This window comes from Taudactylus pleione, unplaced genomic scaffold (assembly GCF_031769625.1).
Source record: "Taudactylus pleione unplaced genomic scaffold, aTauple2 ptg000518l, whole genome shotgun sequence".
Classification (NCBI taxonomy): Eukaryota; Metazoa; Chordata; class Amphibia; order Anura; family Myobatrachidae; genus Taudactylus; species Taudactylus pleione.
Window position 1 is genome coordinate 4,076,544 of NW_028284920.1, and position 23,670 is coordinate 4,100,213.

Below are 23,670 nucleotides of genomic sequence, written 5' to 3' on the forward strand. Positions count from 1 at the left end.
AGTGAATATAGAGGGTTCACCACAAGATGCAAACCATTGGTGAGCCACAAAAACAGGAAGACCAGATTAGAGTTTGCCAAACAACATCTAAAAAAGCCATTACAGTTCTGGAACAACATAATATGGACAGATGAGACAAAGATCAACTTGTACCAGGGTGATGGGAAGAGAAGAGTATGGAGAAGGAACTGCTCATGATCCAAAACATACCACCTCACCAGTGAAGCATGGTGGTGGTAGTGTCATGGAGTGGGCATGTATGGCTGTCAGTGGAACTGGTTTCCTTGTATTTATTGATGATGTGACTGTTGACAAAAGCAGCAGAATGAATTCTGAAGTGTTTTGGGCAATATTATATGCTCATATTCAGTCAAATGCTTCAGAACTCATTGGACGGCGCTTCACAGTGCAGATGGACAATAAACCCGAAGCATACTACAAAAGCAACCAAAGAGTTTTTTAAGGCTAAAAAGTGGAATGTTATGCAATGGCCAAGTCAATCCCCTGACCTGAATCCGACTGAGCATGCATTTCACTTGATGAAGACAAAACTGAAGGCAAAATGCCCCAAGAACAAGCAGGAACTCAAGACATTTGCGGTAGAGGCCTGGCAGAGCATCACCAGGGATGAAACCCAGCGTCTGGTGATGTCTATGCATTCCAGACTTCAGGCTGTAATTGCCTGCAAAGGATTTGCAACAAAGTATTAAAAAGTGAAAGTTAGATTTAGGATTGTTTAATTTGCCCCATTACTTTTGGCCCCTTAAAAGTGGGAGGCACATATAGAAACCGTTGTAATTCCTACACCGTTCACCTGATTTGGATGTAATTACCCTCAAATTAAATCTGAAAGTCTGCAGTTAAAGCACATTTTGTTTGTTTCATTTTAAAAGCCATTTTGGTTGTGAATAGAGGCCAAAATATGAAAATTCTTTCAATGTCCCAATATTTATGCACCTGACTGTATATGTTAAGGAGTACGCAATATATCCTGTTATTTCTGTACTATATTCTACTTTTATGTACACTACTATGTTTCTGCTCACCGTGTGCTATATTTGTTTTCCATATCTGCCTCAGTTCAATTGTTTGATATCTTATATATTTTTTTTTCTTGTCTGTTTAAAAGCATGAATAAAAGTTTTTGAACTTAAAAAAAAGCAATACCTACAAATATAACAGCAAGGCACGTTTTCACAAAATCACCTCTCAAACCCCCCACTTTTACCTGGGTTTGACACACAGATAATTATTTGAATACACATTTATTAACCCGGCGTCAGTATGGGTGAAAATTTTTACACCGACAGTCAGGTGGGTCAAAATTACCCTGAAATATTAACCCCACATTTCTAATTTTTTTTATTTGTAAATCCATCGGTATATTTTCATTAAAAGACTCATAAAAAAGTTATTTATGTGAAATAAAAGACCTTAGAAGTCATCTTAGGAACTTTATTTTACTATTATGAAAAACTATGAAATTAAGTAACAAAAATAGACATCCTTAGTCTCACTGTCATTAAACTACAGATCTGCCCAGCTATTTTGTTGCTCATGGCATGGCCTGAGTCGCGCCATGGACTTGTGGCGTGGCGTGCAGGCCTCTAAGTCGCGCCATGGACTTGTGGCATACCGTGGTATTCTTCAATGAAGGATATGCTATGGCATGTAATACAGTGCTTAACCGCTGGGTGGTGAGTGCTCCACTTTTGTAATTGCATGTAATACAGTGCTTAACCGCTGGGTGGTGAGTTCTCCACTGTTGTAATTTGTACTGAATGCCTTATATTGAATGCCATACTGTTAAACTTACAGTAAATTGGATGGATATCACATTCACAGCATTTGCATGTTCGCACAACCAATACGGTATTTTTAATGTCACATAATGTACATACAGTACAGTACTGTACCGTACAGTAAGATCGTATAACAGGATGCAAATCACTGCACATACAGTATTGTACATACGGTATGGTGCAGTAACTGAACAGTAGAGAAGTTGCCCAAGTTGTTGTCACGGTATAACCGATACTGTAGATTAATGAGATGCACACACAGCTTTCACTGAGATGGGATGAATTACAGTATGACAATTTTTTTTAAATTAAAAACAGCAGCGGGAGAGTGCACAAGGATGATGCCGCTCTGTGCGGTTCACTGTAGCTGTCGTATGGGCTAGTGGTTAGGTGATCACTTTGGTAGAATTATGGTCCCGGGTTCGATCCCTGGAAAAGAATATACCGTACCGTATACTGTATATTTTTTTTTATTGGCACTGTCTGCTCTGGACACTATAGTGAAACTACTTTAGTAGTGTTGTGCTGTAATACTGTAGTGTTGTTATTTAAAAGGCTGCTTAAAAGTAAGACATTACAAACTGATTGTGTGTTTAAATAGTGCAAAACTTTCGTCAATGTCTGCGCTGTGGTGGCTTTCTGCTTCGAGGGGTTGCAATGGGATTTCATGCAAATGCCCAGTGGAGGGGTTACAATGGGATCTGTAGTGCCAAGAGAGGGCTCTGTATTTCAAACTGTGCGCCTAAACCGCAGAACGCAAACATGCGACAACGCATATGCGGTCTTGGCCTTACACACTATAGCCATGTCTCTTGGACTGTGTCTGAGAGCGGTTTCCGACTGTGAGAGAGCTCTGTGTGTTCAAAGCTGACTGTGCATTTGAAGCGCAAAATAGCATTGCATCGCAAACTTATGACAATGGTGATGCTCTTCCAACCTTGCACACTAAGGCCCTCATTCAGATCCACTCGCGAGCAGCTGTCCGCTTGCAAGTGGGTCGAAGGTCCCCACTGCGCATGCGCACGACGGAGGGAGCTCTGTCGTGCGCATGCGCGAGACCCGATGAGCGAAGGACTTTCCTTCGCTCGTAGTGTCTCATCAAAGGGGGGTGTGCTGTCAATGGTGACTGACAGCACGCCCCCTTTGGTGGGCGTGCCGGGGGCATGCCTGCCAGACATAGGCGTTCCCAAGGGAATGCCTACCATCTGAAGCCGGCCCCACTGACATCACTAGTGATGTCAGTGGGAGTGATTTTGGCTCTGATAGAGCCAAAATCACTCCTGGCCTTGCGGTTGAAAAACCCAACCGCAGGCTTTTGCTCGCAGTTTCGATGGTCGCGATGCTCAAGACCATCGCGACCATCATCCTGCACGCTCGTATATGCTGTGGGTGGTGACCCACAGCTATACGAGCGTCCAGGAGGACGCTCCATATTACTGGAGGTGGGCCCTGATTCAGAGCGAGCGCTCTGGTCAGAGCGTCCGGCTCTGAATCAGGGCCTAAGTACGGTAGTAGTGGGATCTGTATGAGAGAGAGCTCTCTCTATTACACGGTTGGCACTATGGTGGCTGTCAGCCATCTGCGATGGATTAGAAATGGAGGGGGTACCTGTACAATGGGATCTGTGGCGCCAATCCATACGCCATGCAGCGGTATGCCATGGCGTATGGAAGATCATCACTGAGCATGCACAGTTGGTTGGCTGTATTACTGCAGTCGGTATGCTGTTGAATTTCCATCTCTGGAGGGCGCAAGCCCAGTAGGAGGGTTGCGATGGGATTTCTGGCACATGCCCAGTGGTCCGAGAGTCATACACAGTGCATTAGGTCCCTTCCCCCAAAGCAAGCAAGAGCCTCTCATTACCATAATAAAGGATGCTTTGTTCATCCATTTACTGTAAGCAGTCAGCTCTGCCCTAGTGTCCTGAAAAATGCTACGAATAGTGACCATTGCCAAGGACACCATCCCCCGTCTGCTAGGACAACTAGTGTGCCACTATGAATGTGCCTGTAGTGTATATTAAAAACTGACGGTGCCGTTGAATTTTGCACCACACAATAGTGATTTCATAACTGCAGAAACTGGTAGTGAATGGACTGTATAGAATGAGAGACAGGGCTCTGTATCACAAACTGTGCCCCTAAACTGCAAAACACAAACATGCGACAACGCATATGCGGTCTCAGCCTTACACACTATAGCCACGTCTCTTGGACTGTGTCTGAGAGTGGTTTCTGTCTGTGACTTTGCCACTATGGGTATGACTACATTACAGTGCACCACAGACGCCTGCTGTAATGAGCAAATTAGTGTCGTCGTGCGCCATACGTTATGCGCTGTGCAATGTACGACATGCGTCACTGGCTATTGAAAATGGCTGCTAGTAGGGCACGACGATTTTCGTCTGGCGAGCTCTTTGTCTTGGTGAAGTCGCGGGACCAAGCCTTCGCAACAAACCAAGACAAAGAGCTCGCATATCGAAGAGCAAGCCGAGAAATACACAGGCTCTACGGCCTGCGCCGCAATGTTAGGTCACTGCAGCGCAAGTGGTCGGACCTGCTGAGGAGGGACAGGCCTCGCCTAGAGCGCATCCGGAGGCATATAAGGCAAAGTAAGTACAGTATTGCTGTATAATCACATGAATTACAGTATACTGTACAATAACGAATACAGTACAATGCACGACATACTCTACTTTACTGTACACTGCACTGTAGGGTGTTGGATACTACAGTATCTGACGATGACTGACAGTTGTTACCACATTTGATTGACAGGCTGATTAAATCTACAGTACTGTACTGTACATGGACTAAAGGGTGACACACTATTGGTTGACATGGCTTGTTTGATTAATAAAACTACAGTAACAAAAGGCAAGTTGATTGATCCACCATTCTAATGCCTGTTGACCAAATCTATGTTAACCTACAGTACTGTACACACTATTTTTCAGTGCTGGGCCTGCCCCCTTTAAGTCTGACATTATTACTGTACGTCACGGACAGATTCAGGGGTCTCCAATCATCTCCCAACTGTCATCTCACAGGCTGTGTTTGAAGAATGAAATTTGGGAGCTGATTGGCTGGTATCTTATCACTTCTCACTCTGTGCCCCATTTACAAATGAAGGGAAATACCAGGGGGAATTTTCATTTAGTATCACTGTGATACAAATGAAAATTCCACTGGTACTGTATTTATTAATACCGTACTTACCCCTCCAGCGAGTTCCTGCAAAGTCCTCAGCGAGGTCCTCTGCTGGGTTCGGGCTCCGGTGTCATGCGCATGTGCATGACAGGGAGATCCGGCAGTGCCTCAAATGCTTTGTTGAAGCTGGAAAGGCACTGCCGGGTCTCCATTGCCAGCAATGGGGCCCACATCACTCTCGCCATCTTTTGTGCCATCTTGTACAGCTTGTGGGGTGGCGACAGTGCTACCCACAGAGCCTCTGTGTGACGTTGCACCACTTGGTCATACAGTACTTTACTGGACTGTATATTTTTTTATATACAGTACAGTACAGTACCATACTGTTTTATGTTGGGCCCAATGCCAGCTTCACAGACTACAGTAGTTTTTGTACTACAGTATACTGTATTGGTTTGTATTTTAATCAATAGCTAATTCCCTAAGGCCATCTACAGTACTGTACCGTAATCCCTCTCCAATTTGGAATAGAGGTCTAAACTCTTGTTTTCAAATGCTCCTTAATGACTACATTTATTTTTCCCCACAGGGCAAGAAGCACCCCCTGCCCCGGCAGCGCCACCACCGCCAGCAGCCGGGCCCAGTGGGCTGAATTGTCGGAGTAAGTACAGTACACACTACTGTACACTGTTCTCTCTCTCTCTCATTTGTGTGTTTGTTTTTGGTGTTATGGAGACTCTGGTCAAGATTTGTACAGTTTATTTGTTTCAAAATGGTTTTGAGGGAAACTGACAGTACAGTGTTCTTTTTCCACAGTCCTACCTCCACCACCACCACCACCACCTTCTGCAGCCTCATCCTCAAATGACAGTGGTAATGATTACAACAGTTACAGTATGGACACAATAGTGTCATGCTACTGCCTTTTTGATTTTTTGTATAATATTTTTTTTCTTATGCTGTACACACAGACAGACTCGTCATTGATGAGGAGGCTGCAGGTATAAGCCCCATGCCATGTAAGTACAGTACACCACATTGTTTTCTACAGCACTGTATATGGTATCTCTCCTTTTCTTCCCTTGTCAGTCTCTCTCTACCTACGGTATATCTTTCTCTCTCTCTCTCTTTATCTCTCTCTCTCTCTTTCTCAGTGTCTCTCTTTTCTGTACTTGTGTAATAGTAACATTATTTTTTTTCAACAGTATCACCAAGTGAAGGGTATATCCCTGGGCCCAGTGGCCTCATCTGGCATCGTAAGTACACTACACCACATATTTTTCTACAGTACTGTATCTCTCTCTCCCTCTGTTTTTCTCTCTCTCTTTCTCTCTCTTTTTCTCTCTTTATCTCTCTCTCTCTCTCTCCCTCTGTTTTTCTCTCTCTCTCTTTTTCTCTCTTTATCTCTCTCTCTCTCTTTATCTCTCTCTCTTTCTCTCTTTCTCTCTCTCTCTCTTTCTCTCTCTCTCTCTCTCTCTCCCTCCCTTTCTCTTTATCTTTCTCTCTCTTTAATTTTCCTCTCTCTCTCTCTTTTTCGCTCTTTCCCTGTTTTTCTCTCTTTCTTTTTCTCTCTCTCTTTCTCTCTCTCCCTCTGTTTCTCTCTCTCTCTTTTTCTCTTTCTCCCTTTCTTTCTCTCTCCCTCTGTTTTTCTCTTTCTCTCTTTCTCTCTAAAAACATCTCCAACGTCTTCTCCTTACACAATAATTGTTTCTGTCATTGTGTATTTTAGTTGAAGACATTGAAAGGCCTCAGCCCTCCCCAGGGCAAGAGGAGGACCCAGACTCCCCTCCCCAGCCAAGTAAGTACTGTATACAGTTTTATACTTTAGGACATTTTGTATTAATACTGTAATACAGTACAGTATATACTGTAGTAATGTTACAGTTGAGTATGTTTACCCTCTACTTTCCCACTGAGTACTGTACAATACTGTATTATTATTTTCTTTACGCAGAACACCTCCATATAGTGATTGTGGAGCTGGAGAGCAGCATATTTTTTTTTCTCTCTCTCTTTCTTTTTCTCTCTCTCTCTCTCTCTTTTCAGTAACACACTGTCATTTTTTTCAACAGCATAACCAACCAGTGGCCTCCCCAAGCCACATAAGTACAGTACTGTATCTCTCTGCTTTTTTTCCCTAGTCTCTCTCTCTTTCTCTCTCTCTCTCTCTCTCTCTCTCTCTCTCTCTCTCTCTTTCTCTCTCTCCCTTCCTTTCTCTCCCTTTCTCTCTCTCTCTTTCTCTCTCCCCCTCTATCTCTCTCTCTCTCCCTCTTTCTCTCTCTCTCTTTTTTTCTCTCTCTCTCTTTCTCTCTCTTTACATCTTTTTTTCCCACAGTTCCAGGGACCGTACCCCCAGCCGGCCCCAGCGAGAGTCTGCGTAAGTACAGTACTGTACACTACAGTACATTGTTCTCTCTCTCTTTTTCTCTCTCTCCCTTTGTCTCCCTTTCTCTCTCTTTTTCTCCCTCTCTCCCTCCCTCCCTCTCTCCCTCTCTCCCTCCCTCTCTTTCTCCCTCCCTCTCTTTCCCTGTCTTTCTCTACCTCTATCTGTCCCTCCCTTTCCCCCTCCCTCTACCCTCTCTCTCCTCTCTCTCTCTCTCTCTCTCTCTCTCTCTTTCTCTCTCTTTCTCTCTCTTTTTCTCTCTCTCTCTCTTTTTCTCTCTCTGTCTCTTTTTTTCTCTCTCTCTTTTTCTCTCTCTCCCTCCCTCTCTCCCTCTCTCCCTCTCTCCCTCTCTCTTCCTCCCTCCCTCTCTTTCTCCCTCCCTCTTTTTCCCTGTTCTTCTCTACCTCTATCTGTCCCTCCCTTTCCTCCTCCCTCTCTCCTCTCTCCCTCTCTCTCTTTCTCTCTCTCTCTTTTACTCTCTCTCTCTCTCTCTCTCGCTTTTTCTTTCTCTGTCTCTTTCTCTCTTTTTTTCTCTCTCTTTTTCTCTCTCTCTCTCTTGTATTGGTGTTATGTATGGAGCTGTTATTTTTTCTACCGTATAATCGTTTTTTTCTTAAACACACATATTGTATACAGTAAATGTTTCTGTATACAATTACAGTACTCATACTGCACTTTCAAGAATGTGCTGCTACTGTACTCTATACAACTCCAGTAATAACCCTATCACACAGAAAAGCAAATTACAGTACTGTAGCATTTACTTAGTGCAGTAATTTGCTGATCTGATTTTTACTGTGTGAAAGGGTCACTTTGACCTTACATTTAACCTGGTCATTTTGAACGTTCTTTTTCAACAGTAAATATACCTTAGATTCAATCAAATATACCGTAGTACATACTGTATGGTACAGTACTGTACACAGTACTAAGCAGTGTTAGGAGTCAGTGAAAAGAGATACGGTACTGTAAGGTAACGTACAGTACTGCACCAACCAATCAGTTCCCAACTTTAATTTTTCAACTTTGCATTTGAATAATTACATTTGGGAGCTGATTGGTTGGTAAAGTACCTTACAGTTTCACACATTAGAACCATTAGTGTAAAAGTTAAATGTGCAAAGTGGTGCAATAATGCAATGATACAGTACTGTAGGTATATGTGCAAATTAGCGACTACAGGGACGGAGCATACCGAGGCAGCGGGATATTAAACACAGCAATATTGCGACTGAAACTAAAATGGCCGCTGAGCAAAACAAGATGGTGGCGGGGACAGGACGGTCACTCACGGGAGACTATGAGGGGCGGTGAGAGGCTAGGAAATGATCGGTGTGTGTGATAGTTACTCCATACACAAATAAGCATCTACGGGGATGGGTGAAGGACGGGGCATACCGAGGCAGCGGGACGTTAAACACAGCAATATTGCGACTGAAACTAAGATGGCCGCCGAGCAAAACAAAATGGTGCTGTATGCATTGAAACCTCGCTACGCAAATCAGCGTCTAACACAGCAAACTGCAAAATGACCGTGAACCATAACATAGCAAGCTACCGTACTTACAGTACCAGCGGGTTGATACTGTAGGAAACAGCTGTAGAAGCTCAGGGTACAGCAACAAAGGTGACTTGGAAGTCAGGCAGCGTTGCAGAGGTAGATCATGGTAATGAGCAGCAACAACAGCGACTTAGAAGTCAGGCAGCATTGCAGATAGTAGTAGTATCTCAAGGGTTCGTACTGTTGATACGTGCCGATGAGACAATCCGAGCAGCAAGTCCGTACAGTTAAGTAGCAGATTCACAGTGTGGATAGCTAGTCCTGTCTGAGATGCTCTTTTATGCTACCAGAGACAAAGAAAACCTTGGCGCCGAAACTCTGCCATGCCATTGGACCACAAGGAAGTGCATTTTTCAAATACACCAATCAGCGGCCAGATTTTCAGCGGGAAGGAATTCTTTTGTCTCTGGTAGTATAATATAGCGTCTCAGACCGGCCTCCCGATCCATACCATGAATCTGTTACTTAACCTTACGGACTTGCTGCTCGTATCATCAGTACAAACATTTGAGATACTACTGTCTACAATGCGGCCTGTTGTTGCTGCTCATTACCGTGATCTACTGTAACTCTGCCTGACTACCGAGTCACCTTTGTTGCTGAACCCTGAACTTCTACAGCTGTTTCATACAGTGTATCAACCCGCTGGTACTGTAAGTACGGTAGCTTACTACTGTACGGTACTGTATGTATGGTTCACAGTCATTTTGCTGTGTTTTATCTCCCGTGAGTGACCATCCTTTCCCTGCCACCATCTTGTTTTGCTCAGGGGCCATTTTAGTTTCAGTCGCAAAACTGCTGTGTTTAATATCCCGCTGCCTCAGCATGCTCCGTCCCCGTAGTCGCTTATTTGCGTATCGAGCTTCAATTAAACACACCGTATACCATTGATCGATTCCTAGTCGCCCAATGTCCCATATAGTCTCCCATGAGTGACCGTTCGGTTCCCGCCACCATCTTGTTTTGCTCAGCGGCAATTTTAGTTTCAGTCGCAAAATTGCTGTGTTTAATATCCTGCTCCCTCGGCATGCTCCATCCCCGTAGCCGCTTATTTGCATATCGAGCTTCAATTAAACACCCCGTATACCATTGATCAATTCCTAGTCGCCCATTGTCCCATATAGTCTCCCGTGAGTGAGCGTCCTGTCCCCGCCACCATCTTGTTTTGCTCAGCAGCCATCTTAGTTTCAGTCACAGTATTGCTGTTTATTGTCCTGTTTGTCTCCTTCATACGGTAGATGCATATTTGCGTATTAAGGGGCATACTGTATGTACTGTATGAAAGCTTGATGTGAGATTAAATTGGGAAATATATATCACTAATTAGCTCAAAACTATCATTTATTAAACACAGCCTGCAAAATGAAATTTACTAGCTGGTTATACTGTATATACCGGTGTACACATGTTACGGCTAATGTACAGTAAGAATGTAATACCCCCCTGTGTTCTAAAAGACTGTACAGTACTGTGTTATACAGTGTCTATTTTTTAAGATACTGAACATTAAATTATGTACTGTATACTGTACTCAGTCTGTATACTCAGCAACAGTACTGTACCGTATTTCTCTTGTTCTCTCCACAGATTTTGTCGTCGAACATGGCAAAAATTAGCAAAGCCATCAGCAAGATAATTGCAAGCATGAAAAAAGAACACAAAACAACATGACAGATCCAGGCCTGGCTGAAAGAGTGTGGTGTTCTTGTTAGTTTACAGACTGTGCGCTATCATGCATTTGAGAGAACGCGGAGCAGATATAGATTTCCTTCTAAATGCACATGGTAGGTATTTTACAGCAACCTTTTTTTTATTATACTGTATGTTGCTAGATTGCTACTGTATTGTGTTCCAATTTCAACACTAACTGTCCAATAATTGCTACAGTATATGCTCTGTATGTGTTCTACCGTAGGAGCGTCAAAAAGATTGTGCACAAATTGACTTGTGAGGATGATGAGCATACAGCTTTACACATCCAACGTATTCTAAAAGCAGAATGTGACCTGGACATCTCCTGTTCTAGCATCAAACGGATGCGTAAGGAACTGGGATGGACTTTTGGCCCTACAAGGTACTGTACATAAAATATATATATATATATATATTAATAATGCACTGATTTTACATGACAGTAAACTAAAACTTGTTTTTATTCCACAGGATAAATCCCATGATAAGGGATGTTAATAAAGTAAAGAGAGTTGAACAAGCACAACGGTGTATAGAGAGTGGAGAAAATTTTAATGACGTAATTTTCACAGATGAAACTTTGGTTTCTCTCGAGAGGTTCTCAAGACTGTCCTTCCGACACCGTGCACATCTCTCACATAAACCACGTCCGAGGCAAACTTAAAGGTCCATGTATGGGGAGGTATATCTCATTGGGGGGCAGGACCGATCTATATTTTTGAAGGTGCAGTACAGTAATGTTTGTTGTAAAAATTATTTACAGTCCTGTACAGTGTACGCTTGTTACTGACAATAATTTCTCATCTCTTTAGGCATCATGGATAAGACCTTCTTCCAAGAAAAAATTGTAGATTGCTGTATGGTGCCATTTGTGAGAAAATGCTTTCCATCAGGACATCGATTATTCCAGGATAATGATCCAAAAGATTCGGCTTCAGCAAAATTCATGGAAGAGAGAGGGATAAATTGGGAACGCATACCACCAGAGTGAGTATTGTCCTATAGTACTGTATTAACTGTTTATTGTACAAAAAAGTATGTACAGTACCGAGCAGTAATTTTTCTAGTACACTTTATACTAAAGTACAGTACTATGACTGAATATTTGATTTTTTTTACTTTCCTGTAGGTCACCTGACATGAATCCCATTGAATTGGTCTGGGCCCAGTTGAAGAGGTTCATCAGGTCTGATGTGAAACCAACAACTAAACAGGAACTTTTGGATGGGATAATGAAGTTTTGGAGAACAGTATTGACACGTGCCCAGTGTAACAATTATATTGATCATCTCCATAGAGTCTTACCAGTTGTCACCGAAAGAAACGGTCAAGCAACTGCTATGTAGCTTATACTGTACTGTATATAATTAGTAATGTGGAGGAGGGGTTTAACTTCTTCTTTTCAGTTTGTGATCTGGACTGCTAAGTACTGTACACTGTGTCCATACTGTATGTACAGTATTGTGGTTGTGCTTTCTGTCCCTACATTATACAGTATACAGTATTCTCCTAATTTATTTTATAAGCTCTTTATTTACAATACCTTTCTCTTACTGTACCTTATGTACTGTACTTCATACTTTTCCTCTTTTCCTTTAATTCTTTAATTTCATTAATTTCTCTCTTCCCCTCCCCTGTCCTTGCCTTTCTGCTGTCGCACACCTCTGTTCATACAGTATTTAACCCTATTCCCCAGCCATGCCCCATCACCACCGCACTGCTTCCCCTCCCGGCCACCTGGTCAAAGCCGCGAGACCTCTAACTGTCATTGCAACGACAATTAGTGGGGATTAATCAGCAGTTTTGCACCCCCTCCTTTCCTCATGGCCCAGTACAAATCTCACAGCATTATGTCACTGCCCCTACACTGTTTAACTTTTATGCACAGCAGGTTCAATACTGTACAGTACAGTATGTGCCTAGTCAGTGTGCAAGCCCACAGCTAATGGTTCAACCACCCCTTCCACTGGCTCCTACAGTACACCTACTTTGATTGTACATTGCCCCCTGTTCCAAGGCACACATTGGCATTGTCACAGATTGTGCTGCAGCTTCCAGTTTCTGCTAATGCGCTTGATGTTGCTGTTTGTAATGCAGATGTTTCAAGTTTTCAGGTTCCTTTGGTTCATATACAGTACAGTAGTAGTGGCTGCTTCAACATCCACATCCATAGTTGCAGACATACAGTACTGTACAGAAGTGGGTGCACCGTGCATTGAGAGACAGGCTTCTACTGTACATCTACTATATGGTTGGAGTGGCGGTCCCTTCGACATCAGGATCAGGTGAGAAAAGCATTTTTGCTAATGTTAGTGCTCTGTTATCGCATTCAGATGAATCTTCTGATACTTCTAGCTCCCTGCCAGTTTGTTCTTTGGGAAACCCAGGGCCACCTGCTGCTACAGTGGGGGGGGGGTTGGGGATTTGGAGTTATTTTCACTTTTGACCTCAAAATGACAGCTGGTGTTCACCTCCATCTGGGGCACCCAAATACTGTCTTGTTTCATGTATTTTTTTTTTTATCGTTATATGGGCTGTGTGCCTAGGGGCACTGCTTACAGTATTTCACCACCAGGCTTAATTATAATACAAATTCGTTATTAATAAATTTGTTAGGCTGGTTAGTTAAGGCATACAGTATATTAATGTGGAAAAGTGAATTAGTGTCACACTGTTAGAGCAGGAAAGGGCCCTGCACAGCGGATTCTCTCTCCTACAGTACAGGGTGTGTGGGATCGAGCAGGATGAAGAACAAGAGCATCTTCGGTGAGAACCTGTGTGTCTGTCTTTTACTGTCTGTTCGTCTCTGCCTATCCTCCTTTCTTCAGGGCGTACAGTGGACGTTGCACTCCGATGCAAGGTAGAGTCTGCACTTGGTATAGGTGAAACTCTGGATCTGAGGCCCAATGTGCCAGTGATGATTTTAACTTAAAAGCCTAATCTTTTTGTGTAGTTCTCGGTCCAGTAGGGCTTATTGGTCAGCATTGAGCAAGAACAGTTCTCACGTCATCTCCTTCCTCCTAGGTATTATACAATAGTCATGTCCGTGTCCAGCTTGGAATTCCAGGACATGCCAGTGGCAGAAGAAAGAAGCGGGGAAAAGTAGAGGACTACGGGGGTGGAAAGCTAAAGAAGTCCCCCCCTCTGTAAATCATGTTACTGTAGGTTAAATAAAAATTGTCATTAATTTATAAATTGGTGTTTGTACTGTATGTAATTCAGTCTTTAAGTGCGCCTGAGACCCAACACGTGCATCTGTCATTAAAAAGGTACAAAAAGTCAATAACACACAGATGCAGGGGTGTATCATCCTATTGGCCAGGATTTCACTCACCAGGGGTACGCCGGCCGATGGGGGTTGCCGCCCACAGTCATATACTGTACAGTATCCCTGTTGCCCATCCCAGTGATTTCACAGCTGCCCGGCACTTACAGTAGTATACAGTACAGTAGACATACAGTACTGTACACAGTGAGAGCCGTTTTCAATTTAGGGGTCTATTTACTTTTTTTAGCCGGTCGGCTAAAAAAAGTTTTGCCGATTACGTCATTTCACCAGGCGTAAAATTATCTCTGTATTCAATTTGAAAGCTTTTCTGCCTACCGTAGGCGGGAAGTCAATGCAATGTACAGTAAGACAGTATGTGAAAAAGTTTTGCCTACTTAATGAATAGCAGTCGGAAAAAATTGGTGAATTGGGGTGCAACGTTGCGGGAAGCCTTCAACGTGCAGCCTTAAGACAGTCCCCTAAAGGTACTGTAAACTGCATAACTTTTTTAAAAAAAAAACAGTCAGAACACACCATACATTCCCTTTCTTTTTGCGGGTGGAAGAAAAAAAATTGGGAGGAAAAAGTTAAACATGTAGGGGTAAATTTACTAAGATGGGAGTTCTATTTAAGAAGTTACTGTACTGTATGTTGCCCATAGCAACCAATCAGATTCTACTTCTCATTTATCTACAGTAGCACCTTCTAGAAGATAATACCTGGAATCTGATTGGTTGCTATGGGCAACATCACTTCTTAATAGAACTCCCATCTTAGTAAATTTACCCCCTAATATATAAAATGTACTGAGTTTAGTAAGGGTTGGATAACAATACTGAACAAAAGTAGCGAAGACTTTAAAAAAAAAAAGCGCTACATGGGTATACCGTAGATCTGGGCATGCGCTTGAGATACGATGACGTACAGTATTGTAGGACACACTCAAGCCAGGTGCAACCTTGGTATTGCAGGTGGCTGTAGTGTAATGGTAAATAATCAAAACAATACATTACGCTGCCTGTACAACCCTTTTGCGGGTTCGAAAGTTGAAAGATTACACTTTTTATTTTTTATTATTATTACACAGTCAAGGTTACACTTTTTTGTCATAAAGTACTGTGGCATAGAAATACCAGAATTTCTGGATAATGTATTAGTGAAGATTTAAAACAAAATAAAATTACCGTATACAGTATATATTTTAAAGGTCTCGTACCAGCGGCACAAGAAAATGGTAGATGCAGTAGGGCTAGGCATTAGCCCCCTAGACTACTGCATCTACTGTACTGTAGTTCCCAGAGTCATGGAATCACTACAATGTCTACCGTAAGTCCGGGACAGGGTCGACAGTATTGTACTTACTATAATACAGACAACTGGGCATGTGCAGTGCTATGAGACTCAATATGCCGCAGTGTAGCACGCAACTAGCAATGCGGTATATGGCAACAAACTACAGTACTGTAGCTGGGCACATCTACAGTACATACAGTATAATATATTGAGTTTTGTAAGGGTTGGATAACAATACTCAACTACAGTACTATAGTGAACATTAAAAAAATAAATAAATTATCAAGGTCTCGAACATAAGGAGAGAAGTGTAAGCAAGACGGATCACCTAACCCCTTGCTCACAAGTCTCTCCTAGTAAGATATGCATCTGTCCTCTACAGTACTTTATGTGACATCTACAGTACCATACGATGAAGTACTCAGGCGTCTGTAGCGTAGAGGTAAGAAATCGAACTTCTACATTGCAGACATCTGTACAACCCGGTTCCAGGTTTGAAACCTGGAAGGTTAAACTTTTTTTTTATTTTTTTTTTATTATTAGACAGTCAAGGTTACACTTTTTATTTTTAATATTATTATTACACAGTCAGTGTGTAATACGGAGATCCCACTTTCACTGTGTGTGAATCATGACCCGCTACTGTATGATCTTCCATACTGTACGCCATGGCATAGCGCTACAACAGTATGGCTATGGTGCAGCACCACTGGCAATGCATTGCAACCCCGCAACTGGGCACGCGCCAGAGATCCTATTTGTACCGAAACCCCTCAGAACTGGCTATAAGTCACCACAGCGCCAACTGTGCTGACATTGACGCAATTTTGCAGTTTAAACGCAGAGTCAGTTTGTAGTGCAGGGACCTCTCTCTCAAACAGAGCCAACTATCAGTTACTGAACACTTTAAATCACTAAAGTTCCAAGTCTCGGACAGCATTGCCATCGACACAAGTTTGCACTCTAGAGCACTGTCAGTTTGTAATACAGAGACTTCCCTCCAAACAAAGTCCACTACTGTAGCACTTTCTGAAGTCATGAATTTACTATTGTGTATACTGTAAGTCTCGGACAGTGCAGAATGGCACAAGTGTGAAAATTCAACAGTACTGTAGCAATACAGACAACTGGGCATGCGCCATGGCATAGCGCTACTTGGCTTATGGCTTAGCTCCACTGGACATGCGGCACACATTCCATTGTCATTGCAACCCGTCCACTGGGCATGCGCTGACATTGACGCAATTTTGTGGTTTAAACGCACAATCAGTTTGTTATACAGAGACCACTCTCTTTAACAAAGCCCATTACCACTTGATGGTCATAAAAAATCACTATAATGTCCACGTCTGGGTCAGCGCCGGCATTGACGCAAGTTTGCGTTCTAAGGTACAGTACTGTATGTACAATAATAAAAATCCTATTTTCGCTGTTTGACTCCCAAAGCACTGGGCATGCGCTCCACATGTACTGTATTGAATACTGAATATTTTAAGTGAAGATTTTAAAAATAATTAAAAAAAACATATTTTCAAGGTCTCGAACCCACGGAACAAGAAGAGGGGAGAAACAGTGAGACAAGGCATTAGACCGCTAGGCCACACGCTTCACCCATTACTAGAGTTCTGTAGTTTGTAAAGTAATGAAACTTCTACAATGTCTAAGTCTGGGACAGTGCCGACAGTATTTACATTTGCGCAAACACAGTATGATTTCAACCGCACAGTCAGTGGGTAAAACAGAGCTTAATGATTTCAAACTGTATTAGACATTCTTCTACCGCTTTATTATACCGTACATTCCTGATTCCATGTGGAAAACGCTGTAATACTGTATAGTGTACCGAATCACCGCTTCTGTCAAACAATCATCGGGCGGTGATACAGAACATACCGTACGGTACATTGGAAATCACACGCATGCGCTACGTAGTTTAGGAAAAGTGACACCTGGTGGGCAAAATGTTGTATTACATGTAATGAAATCAGACGCATGCGTTATGTAGTTTAGGAAAAGTGACATCTGGTGGGCAAAATTTTGTATTACACGTAATGAAATCAGACGCATGCCCTATGTAGTTTAGGAAAAGTGACATCTGGTGGGCAAAAAGTTGTATTACATGTAATGACTTTTTTCATTACTAAACTTTCTTTGTGGCACGACTCATGGCGTGGTGTGTGGCGCGCCATGCGTGGTGTGAGAGATAACGCTGTGATGCCACGTTATAGCTGGGCACATCAGTAGATAAAAGTTAACTTTTTGACATAAATATTACATTTTGGTGTAAGTGAATAAGAGATCTTTAGGAAATAAATGCAAAGTCTTATACTAATCACGTTCTTGCAGCATATCACCACACTTGCCGCAGTACAGAACAATATGTTTGGGGCATATAAACTTGTTACAGTTTGTGCATGTATGGGTGGTCTTGCGATCTTTTTTAGCAGGACACACTTTACATCTTTTCCATACACCTTGAACTTTTGCTGGTGGCTCCTCAGAAGACTCTCCAAGGAAATCTCCGATTCTCTTTCACATTTCTTTCGGTAGCAAGAAGACATCATTCCGAGTGCTCAAGTGGTCATTTATAAGAGCAAGACCTACGTTTTTCAGGAATCAGCGCCATTTTATGGGTTTACCATTATTATCCCATGTATTAAATACCCAATTATTCCAGATATATTTAGTATGGCATAAAAAATTGTCTTGGGCCATTTTTTGGAGTTGCAACTCACATTGTACTTTGTTCTGAATCAGATTCCTCTAAAAAACATAAAATATGTTGTCGTTCATGTTCCTCGCGATCCATTTTGAAGAAAAACCTATAAATAACAAAAAACATAAGCAATAAACACTACACTAATTTGGCACAAAATTGTAACATCGACTGTAAGGTTGGGTCATATTCTTTTTGACATTTGCACACGTCTATCTCCCTGCGCAGTCACACGTCAACTAAGCTGTGGCAGAAAAAAAAAAGTGAGGGGTCTTAACTCCAGCTACTGAGAAGTTTGGCAACATCGCATTACATTACAACAAAATGCACACAAGTGAAAACTGCCCGGGTCATAATGACCCAACCTGACTGACTCTGGGTTAATAGGAACATGCAAAAGAAACATCGAAAACATGTGGGCATGGTGAACAGCTTTCAGAAAACATAGAAACAAGAACATTCAAAATTATTGTCTGATCCATGTATTCTAATGAAAACCAAAGCAATGCACCACAGTGGGTAAAAGAGCAGACAAATGTATCACATACTAGCTGAAGTACCTGGCATTTCCTGGGTTTAAATCTTCAAGTTTTATTAGGTCCAAATCCATCCAGTGGAAGGCCCAGAACAGGCTCCCAGGGTCAAAGTTCTTTTCCAACGCACTCCACCATGAGGTCTGACCAGGACCCCAACCACTTCATTAGGCATTCCAGATCAATTACCATCAATTCATCCAAATCCATCCAGTGGAAGGCCCAGAATAGGCTCCCTGGGTCAAAGTTCTGCCCAGTGTACACCAACAGGAGTCCGACCGGGTCCCTTACCCCTCTAAAACCTGGCCGACATCCAACTGGACCACCTCACATTCGTTTCATTCCAATCGGTTCAAGTGTGTCCAAATGCATAACCGGACAACAAAAACAAACAAACAGACCAATGAATTTAATATATAAGATAAGTGACCGAGGGCTATTGTGCTCAATTGCACAGTTGAGTAACCTGTGACTCTCCAGCTGATGTAAAACTACAAGTCCAAGCATGCCATGTGGTTCAATTTACCTGCATATGCACTTTAATGTTCTTTAGAGGAGACATCTATATATACCGGTCAATTGTTTTTCATTTAAGAACATGGATCTATTTATATTCTGTACACTATTTTATATATATATATATATATATATATATATATATATATATATATATATATGAGAGAGAGAGAGAGAGAGAAAGAGAGAGATGGTAGAATAATTCACAATATAGTATATTTATTGTTGGTAACTAAATAAGAAACAAAAATGTATCATATTTTTTAGCTTAAGTTCTGTGTTTTACTACTAGAAAGATTATTTAGAAATGCACATCTAGATATTAATCCTGTTAACATGGATCTGTTCACATCCAGTTGGCTGCAATTCAATACACGTAAACAGTATAAAATTAAAAATGACTTTTTGAACTGTAGTATACATTTCACCTTCTTGAAAACTTTAGCTCAGTAGAGACATCTGGTGTTGTTCTGTGTTACTACAACATATATAATTTACTAACATAATTTTAAAACTATTCTTGTTGTATAAAGGAAATATTAAAAACCCTTACCTTTTTTACATCTTAGTAGAATTTAAAATATTTCTCAGTTCACTATAAGTCACAGCATACAATTATTTCTTAATAAAAACTACCTTTCCCTATGCTTGGTTACCATAGAGTGCATACAGTATGTTTGTTTTGCAATTAACTTTAAGCATAATTCCAGTAAAAAATAAAAAAGTTTGCAATGTTAATTAAATGTAAAATACAAGTTGACTATAATAATATATAAAGGCATCCTGTATAAAATATATTTGCAAACACTTTTGAACCCAATTAACTTGTCATTGCTTGCCATTTTGTATGTCCCTGTATGATTTTTTTTCTATCACCTTTTTTGAGTAACATACTAAACTATTGAGGCATAGAGTAAAAAGGATTGTAGATATATACATATATATATATAAATATATATATATACATATACAATAAGTATAATAGTGCATTTATATACAATAAGTATTACATATGCAGACATAAGAACAAATATTTACATCTTGATACTGTCTATGTACCAAGTTATGTCAAATTAATCATGATACATTACAACAGTGGTTCAAAAACTGGGTGTTGGGGCACTCTGGGGTGCTGCATGGCACTTGCAGGGGTGCCATGGAATTGAGATTAAGATCAAAATCATATAATTTATGGTTAATGTAATAGGGAAAAACAAGTGATGATGTCTTCCAATCATAACTTATGTGGACAAACAGAAGCACAACCCTGTCCATCCCCACATAACTGAATCTAAGGATGACCGGTAAGCACTTTAATACTATTTTTCCAAATTTCTCAATAAGAAACTTTTGATTTAGAGGTGCTGTGAAGAAAATTATAATATTCTAGGGAACCGTGATTCAAGTATGTTTGAGAACCACTGCACTAAACCAATTTTTTTATGTTTTGCTTTCTGAAAAAAAAAAATAAGCATTTAAAATATTAAAACCACTGGCAATTATTATGGTTTATTGCAATATCATTGCAATGAAAAGTATACCAAAACTCATAATCAGGGACAAACTCTAGAAACGGTTAATATTTGTACTATATGAGTAGCTTGTCCATTTTATGACATAGTAATGATTAACATTGCCATATAACATCAGGATGAATGTAAACATGAGTTGAATTCACATTTAACCTTCAACCACATAAAAAATTCACATCAGTTATTCTGAAGATTATTCACCCACTCCGCACAAATTTGATCAAATTTGTCAGGTCCAACTGTATGCTAAAAGGTAAGTTTCTGCCAAGTTACCACAAAGATTCTCCCATACAGAGTTGTTGCAGCCCTCACGCTGACCACCAGTGCTACTTATATTAGCTTCCAAGCTAAATCCCTGTGTGTTACTTCAGCTCTCACAGAACTCCAGTGTTTCTTGTAAAACCCTGTGTTGTCTTTTAGTGTGCTACTGAGTTCTCTAATCACCTCCCTGTCTTCCTGTGGTGTCAGCTTCCATGGGAGTGTTTTGGGGGTAGTTAGAAATTAGTGGTTTCACATGCTAGGTCTCCTATGTAAGGTTCATTAGAAGGCTGGACTAGGCTTGGCTGGGTGCCCTATCTTTAGAAGTGTCCAATTTTAAAAGTGTCAACTTCTTTTTAAATCGATTAATTGGCGTTATATCAGCATTAAACAGCAGTGAAACAGAAGGAAACCGACCAAACTACAAACAAACAACAACCGCACCATTAATTGGACAAAGTGGAATGAACAATTGTGAGGTCACAGTCTCTATACTACTAGCTCCTGTGGATACATAACCAGGACTTTCATTATTGAAGTCCCTGTCTGGTGGCTGCATAAACCTGGTGCCTCCCTTGCTACTATTGCTGCTGGCTCTGTGCTTTACATATAATCCTAATGTATACTTATCTGTGTTATGTCAGTTTACCTCTATAATAATGCACTTTTACCTTAGCTCTTTTTCTAAGTCTTATATCATCTAGCTACTACCACTTTATATTTTACTATTTAATTTCTGCTTCCACCAAATCTCCACTTTTTTATACTCAATAATAAACTTTTGCTGATAGACTCTTTTCCCACACTGTACTATTACTTGCGTTTCTGGAAATCTGCTCTCTCCTACATTCTGTCTTCATTCCTACTTTTAACTTTTTCTTCCCCTATTTACATCATCCTTACTATTACCATGTTTTCTTCAACTCCCACCTTCACTCAGTGTCTACCTAATCTTTTGTTCTGCCCCTTGCTTCCACCTTTATCCTTTCCCCCTTGTCTCTTCCATTTCCTCTTCCCCTTATCTCCTCTCCTCTGTTTACCTTCCTCCCCATCTTCTCCCATTACTCCACTTTCATTCTCTTATACTCCACAGGGGTCCTACAACCTCACTGCTAATCCCTCCTCCCACTCCCCTCTCCATGTCACTTTACCCCACATCCATCCACACATCATTAATTTCCCTTCCTGCCCACCTTCTACTGGCTCCCCTTCTAGCACTGGAGTCCGCACCATTGCTACACTCTATTCAGCTCGGTCCCCCAAATTAATCTCGCCCCCACACTACAGCAACCCTGAAAATCTCATTCAAATCTCTCCAACAAACTCTGTCCCTCTATCCTGTGCCCTCTGGAATGCCAGGTCAGTCTGTAATAAACTGGTCCCGACCCATGACCTTTTCATCTCCAACTCCCTGAATCTCCTTGCTATTACTGAAACCTGGATTCTACCCTCTGACACCACTTCTCCTGCAGCTCTCTCCTCTGGGGGCCTCACCTTTTCCCACACCCCATGACCTGGGGGTCACCATGGTGGTGGTGTTGGGGTCCTTCTATCCCCTGGTTACTCATACCAACCCATTCCCTCTGAACCATCCCTCACATTCTCTTCATTTGAAGTCCATGCTATACGCCTCTTCCACCCAGTACACCTCCAAGTAGCTGTCATTTACCATCCCCCTGGCCCTCCCTCCAAGTTCCTTGACAACTTTGCTTCCTGGCTCCCTCACTTTCTCTCCTCAGACCTTCCCTCCATTATCCTAGGTGACTTCAATATTCCAATTGATATCCCCACAGAATCCTCTGCCTCCAAACTCCTCTCCCTCACATCATCACTTGGTCTCTCCCAATGGACCTCCTCACCCTCCCATGTGAGTGGCCATGTGCTTGATCTGGTCTTCACACACCGTTGTGATATTTCTGACCACCTCAATTCCCCATTCCCTCTTTCTGACCATCACCTTCTCTCTTTTAACCTGTCCCTCTCTCCTTCCCCTCCTCTACCTCCAAAAGCCTCCATTACTAAGCGTAACATTGACGCTATCGACACAGGTTCCTTTTCTTCCCTGCTTGACTCACTTCTCTCCCCTATCCTCTCTCTCTCCTGCCCTGAACAAGCCACTTCCCTATACAATGCCTCCCTTACTTCTGCTCTGGACTCTGTTGCCCCAGTGATCACTATTCACACTCGCAGATGTACTCCTCAACCCTGGCATTCCAAATGCACCAGATACCTGCAAAAGTGTTCTCGAACTGCCGAGCGACAGTGGAGAAGATCACGCTCTAAGGCAGATTTTTTCCATTTCAAATTTATGCTCTCATCCTATAGTGCTGCACTCTCCCTCTCTAAACAGTCATACTTTAAGAACCTCATCTCCTCTCAGTCCTCTAATCCCCAGCGTCTCTTCACTACTTTCAACTCCCTCCTTCGCCCACCCCCTCCTCGTCTCCCCTCCTTGCTCACTGCCCTTGACTTTGCCACCTACTTTACATCTAAAATTGATTCCATACGTCAGGACATCATATCCAACCAGTCGCCCAGCTCTCCACCTCCTCCTTTCCCAAATCACCCCTCCCCATCAACTTTACCAACTCTAACATCCTTCTCCCCTGTATCTGGAGAGGAAGTCATGGCCCTCATCCGGTCCTCCCCCCCTTCCACCACCCCTCTTGATCCCATCCCCTCCCGCCTCCTCCGCTTCCTCTCTCTCTCTGCCTGCTCCCATCTTGCCCACCTCATTAACCTCTCCCTCTCATCAGGCACTGTTCCTTCTGCATTCAAACATGCCCTTGTCTCCCCCATTCTTAAAAAACCTACCCTTGATCCTAACCTTCTTTCTAACTACCGACCCATCTCTCTCCTTCCCTTTGCCTCCAAACTCCTTGAGCGGATTGTCTACAACCGCCTTACCACTTTTCTTTCCTCCCACTCCCTCCTTGACCCTTTTCAGTCTGGCTTCCGTTCTCTCCA